Consider the following 6,000-nt stretch of genomic DNA (forward strand, 5'->3'; position numbering starts at 1 on the left):
ATGAGTGTTCACACCTCCACAGATGATTCCTGTGACATCATCATCTGCATCATACTCATCACCCCTTATGGATAGAAGGTACTGCTTATCTGATGTTCATGAATGGATTGCAGAAGGGTCGCCATCCATGCTGCTATGGACACTTGTATCTGGCCTAGCTTTTGTTCTTGCACATCCCAGTGAGTCATTTGCTCTTTCCCTACACTGTCCCAATGTAAAATTCCCCCAACAACATTAAGTGAGCCACTACTTGATTCCATGTCTTAGGTCTCTCTGCCTTGGTCCCAGTGTCCCAGACTTTTTCCATATGTCCCGAGAGCAACCATCAGGGTGTGGTTCTCTTGTGTTGGGAAGCTGAATCTTATTCTTAAGTAAAAAAAAAAAAAATCACATTTGACCTATCTGACTAGTACAAATATATTTCTAATAGGCGGATATGACTGAATTGTACTAATCTTGTTGATTTACTAATAATTTCTAAGTATTAAATTTTCCCTAATTCCTTTTCATTTGTTTGTGCCTTCCATTGGCTGTCATCAGCAAATATAATTTAGTGCAAGTTAAAATAGTGGACTTAAGCTTACTGGCATAAATTCAGGCTAATTTTTGAATTCCATGTGCAAACGAAGGTCAGTTGAACTGAGCACTACGAATTGCACCATTTCATGAGTGTGTATGAGGTTCAATTGGTATACAGTCACCTCTGCTTGTCATGGGAGTGCTGTGGTGAAGGGCGTTGTGGGGAATGTGTAAATGCATAGTAAAGAATTCCATACATTTTACATATGTATTCAGTGTAAAACAGTCAGCAGAACTGAAATGTAACCTACTAGTACTGTGTCCCTATCATCCATACAAGATTTTAAAATTACTGTAAATTATTTTCTTAAAAAAGTGGACCACAACACGAACTAAGATGGCCGCCACATAGGAAGCACACAATTCTGCCTGCTCTCAATTCGTAACATTGATATTGTAAGAGAATGGTGAATAAACACCATTTTCTGAAATAAGTCTGTAACTACTTATTATTTGAGTACAACTCACCACCTGCTCTCCAAAGGAGGGTTTAAGAGGGACAAGGTTAACATCGGGTTTAAGGTTTAAAGTGTCATGTGAGAGGTACGCTCCTTTTTATGACTTCAGTGAATGCTGCCCCTTGAAGTTAACTCTGTGTTCTGTCAAATGTATAACCGATGTGCTTTTATTGAGGAATCAACTCTGTTGTTTCAAGTACTATTACATTAGTCTTGTCGGTGATAACGGATCGCGCGTAAGCTACGGTTAAGAGTGCAGATCACACTACCTCTGTCCAGCCCTCTCCATTACCCATTATGGTTTATGGATCCATTATCTGTCATATTGTAAGTGTTCCGTTACTATTAAGTCACAGAGCATTAGACAAACACAAGCTACTTATAACTTAGTCATGCCAAACAAGGCGGCGGCACAAAACCATCGATAGTTTTGAGATAATTTTGGCAACAGACTACAGTGACAGTAACCATTCTCGTGATTAATTGTCGGTCCGGTGTTTGTATATTAACCATTGCCATGCCTTTTGCAAATTATGTAGGTAAAATAAACGTGATTGTGGCATTAAATACCTGTCCGGGGGTTCATGTCTATTGCTTTTTTGATTTAATGCTTACTAAATTCTGTTAGAAGCTATATTACAATGTATTTTAGTTTGATTTTTGGTGTAATAAGTGTTACAAGCTATATTAAAATGCTTTTGCTATACTACAGCTAATTACTATTAACGTTGCAATGTAAGTTGTGGGCGTTTAAGGGCGAGGGTTGCTACTGAGCATCCGGCGAGGTACTACACTGTTAGATAACCGCCATTTTAACCAAAAAAAATAAAATAAAATGACTGTCAACATTTACACGATTAGCCATAAGTAAACATGAAGTGATCAGACTCCCTAATACGCTATTCTTCCCAGTTCCAGCTAAATAACTTGAAACGCAAGTGGATAACACAACCTAATAGCTTCAAAGGTTAAAAAGGCAAACATGGCAACGCTAACATAAAACCTAACGCCATGGATCGCAGTCCCATACTATACATACACTCTTCAAACATAATTGAAACACCAAACAATCGAACCTTACAACAATAAAGATAGCGATAGATAAACGCAATTGTACTCAATCGAACATTCTAACAGTACGCCTGCTAAACAACACTTACATGACCGAAACGTTGTAGCCCTCTAACCCTGAATGCGCACATTTCCATTAATCCTAAAGTCGAACTGCATGCAGATAGTCCTGCCTGGTCATTGTAGCCCTCTCTTCCTTCCTAAAACACGAAGCTTTCAAGGAAAAAAAAAAAAACAACGCCTCTCCTCAGACAAGCCTGATGATCAAACAATACAACCTTGCTACCAGAGAGGCGTGGCTTGGCTGAAAGTAAACAGATAACAAAGGTCATGCAAAGGAAAAATTATAAACAAATCATCGTGAGGAGTAAGATCTTTACTGGCTGGACCTCTTTTCAAGCAAGTGACACTTTTCTTATATATATGGGGCAGCACAGTTGCCTACTTACAATGCAGAATCAAGCTAATTTGCTTTTAATGAAAAGCTGACTGCTTAACTGTCTTTTTTTTTCAGTAATATTTCTCCTCTGACAGATGGAGACAAACGATAGTTGCATTGTTGCATTACCACTTGTTTTTTAGTGAAAGTATGTAGTTTCCCAGTATATTTTGAAGTAATGATCTGGCACATTTTGTTCAGCAGCTAAGAAACTGGAAAGCATTTTTGCTATAAGTAGCCGGTCTGGGTTTTAGCTTTAAAGGAGAACTCCGGGCTCGACCACAATTTAACTCAACTGCGAGTGTTCTTTTATCCCTATAAACTCGTCCCAGCCATCAGCGATTACCAGAATGCACCAAGAAGTTAGTTTGTTGTACATTTCTTACTTTCCCTAGTGTAGGACAGGAAAACCCATCCCCCATTCTTTACTATCACATCCCTTCAGGTGGAATGGGTCTCCAGCTTCGTGACGTACCTTCGACACAGTCAAATCAGTAGTTCCCTCTCCTGCTGGTCCTCCCAAATTGTGACGTCACATTATGTAGAACGGCCAATTTATCAGCTAATGTAAAGTCCTACATAACTTGCTGTGTAACTCTACTTTGCCACTGTTTCCTTCCGGAGTAATAACAGCATGTAATCAAGAGTTTCCTCCAGCGTATCTGCAGGCAAAGTCCCTCATAGAAATGCACTAGTTGCTGTAAGTGTTTTTTTGGACGTAGCGTGCATACAAAGTTCTGCCACAGTTCTTCCGCAAAACTATTGTGCTGCAAGACGATCAGTTACTATTTTCCTGGTTTTGTTTTGCTATAGTGCTTTGTCAAATCCATGCTGCCTCCGATCACCCTGCTTTAGTGTGTGCATGTATGTGTATGAGAGTTTCTGCCTGTATCTGTGCGAGCGAATGAGTGCCTGAAAGCAGTATGTGTATGTACATGCAGAAAAGCCTGTGTTTATGTGTTTGAGAGAGAGTGAGCAATGTCTGTGTGTGTGTGTGTGAAAGAGAGAGAGAGTTGCCCATGCATGAGAAAATTAAGAGTGCATGTCTGAAAGCAGAATGTCTGCATGTGTCGATGTGTGTATGGGGGGGGGGGGTGACATTCATCTGATCATCTGTTTAGTGTGCTCAAAATAGCAACATCCATTTTTTTTTCTCACAAAATGATTTATGTAAACAAGCACCTGTACAGAGATTAGCAGTAAACCATATAGACCACATCGATTTCTGTCCCTAGCTGCTGGCAGGTTTGTATGTACGTATGCATGCATACCATTTTACTTTGTGCCAAATGCCCACAGTTGACAAATTACCAATCAGGGAAGACACACTGTGTGCGATCTGGTTTTCAGACTAGCAGTGATAAATAGCTGGAATGCTAAGTGCTTCTGTTCCTTTATGTGCCGAAGTAAAATCCAACAGACTGCATATAGATCTGACTGTAATAAGCCAATCGCTTACAAAGTATCGATCGGCTTATTACAGTGAAGTCCCTTTTTTTTTTTTTTTTTTTTTTTTGAGGGGCTTTTGTAAAGGAGGTGTGGTGCTGGATCACAGCAATGCCAGTACTTTCCTAACTAGTTAGGCAAGCAAGTCCCCAGTTTGCCTGAAAACAACATATTGCTATAAAACCGAAAAAAAAATGAGCCATAAATCCAGATGTTCCTGTCAAAATCTGTACAGTCGAGTGGTTTGCTGGGCATATTTCGGCTTGTGTGTGTATGTATGTGTATGACTGTGTTTCTCTTCTGATTGCATGTGGGTTTGTGAATGCATGCATGAAGGCAGAATGTCTATGTGTGAGAGAGACTGTGTATGTGTGTGTGAGAAAGAAAGTTAACCATGCATGACAGAAAGAACAGTGCGTGTGTGAAGGCAGAATGTCTGTGTGTGTGTATGTGAATGTAGAAGAGACTGTATAAGCATGTGTATGAGACAGTTAGTGATGAATGTCTGAGTGTGTGAATGCAGAAGAGAGAGAGTGTGTGTGTGTATGAGAGAGAGTTAGCGATGCATGACAGAATGAACAGTGCGTGCGAGAAAGCAGTATGTATGTCTCTGAGAATGCAGGAAAGGCTGTGTATGCGTGAATGAGAGAGAGTGAGTAATGCAGGAGAGAAAGAACAGTGCGGTATGTATGTCTGTGTGTATGCATGTGTATGAGAGAGAGAGAGTAGGCGATGATAATAAACAATGCATGTGTGAAAGCAGAATGTCTGTATGTGTATGACAGAGTGAGTTGCCAATGCATGCGTGTCTGAAACCTGAATGCCTGCGTGTGTATGGGGGGTGACATGCATCTGGCAATCTGTTCAGTGTGCCAGAAAATGGAACATTCACTAATTTATTTATTTATTTTTTTTACTATTTTTAGCCTTTGACTGCAACTTAGAGCAGCGAGCTATATATGTACTTGTAATAAACCAATCGCTTACAATGTATCGATCGGCTTATTACAGTGAAATCCTTATATATATATATTTTTTTTTTGAGGGGCTCTTGCTGAGGGGGAATATTGCTCGAGCGTAGCCATACCTCTGAACCTGTTATAACAAAAAATCTAGACAGTGCCATAAAAAATGGTAGGACAAAGCCCCAAAAATAGGGACACCGTTTAAATATTGCTCTTACAAACTTAGGATAGTCATATGTTTTACATTACCATGAATTTTCTAAAGGGTATGAAGTCTGAAACTTAGATGTCCGACCTTATTTTTGGACATCGACCTTCCATGAATTATCAACAATTTGCCAACAAAAAACACAGGTTAATGAGAAACAAACCAAAAAAATGAGAGGAAAATCTGTCCATTCTGTAAAAATCACATATAGATATATATATATATATATATATATATATATATATATATATATATATATAATTTCTCCAGATTTTTTGGGTTTCTAATACCATGATGGGAATGGCCCCCCTTCCTAAATCAAGTACATGAAATTAGCATTGCTTCAATCTTGGTCAGCCAGAAGTGCTCTTTGAATCACTTGCAGTGTACCCAGTAATGACGTCTTCTGCATTTCGTATGTGATTATATGTATTGCTAACGTATGTAAGCATGATTTTAGACTCTTTCTGTAGGATCCATTGTTCCTACTACTATTGGAATTGTATGTGTACCTTTCGTCCACATAGCTCTTGTTTCTGCCTGCAAATCTAATATTTTATAACTGTGGGTCTCTCTATACACAAGACACTGCAGTCACTGTGTGTAATGATTTCAATGATCAATGCTACTTGTGTCTTCTCTTCATGGGCCACTACATCTAGTTTTCTAACATCTATCATTTTTACTGTTGGAAATGAGTGATGCGATAGGATGTACGCTTCATTATCTTCTGTAATGCTTTGTGGTTAATATTTCTAGTATTTTTCTGCCTCTTCAGTACCATAATCTTTGCACAATCCCCAATGCAACAGTCTTGCACATTATTATGCCTTT

The 6,000-nt window shown here is 39.0% G+C and overlaps 1 protein-coding gene across 5 annotated transcripts in view; it reads right to left on the bottom strand.

The window, feature by feature from the left end:
- LOC122815541 overlaps positions 1-2,393 on the bottom strand; it is a 704,558-nt gene extending 702,165 nt beyond the window's left edge. For all 5 annotated transcript variants that reach the window (XM_044088118.1, XM_044088120.1, XM_044088119.1 and 2 more), the window contains exon 1: positions 2,198-2,393. The gene's annotated coding sequence lies outside the window, so the exon portion shown is untranslated. The remainder of the gene's footprint in view (positions 1-2,197) is intronic.
- Positions 2,394-6,000: the final 3,607 nt, after the last annotated feature.

This window comes from Protopterus annectens, chromosome 11.part0 (assembly GCF_019279795.1).
Source record: "Protopterus annectens isolate FY-2018-M chromosome 11.part0, PAN1.0, whole genome shotgun sequence".
NCBI lineage: Eukaryota > Metazoa > Chordata > Ceratodontiformes > Protopteridae > Protopterus > Protopterus annectens.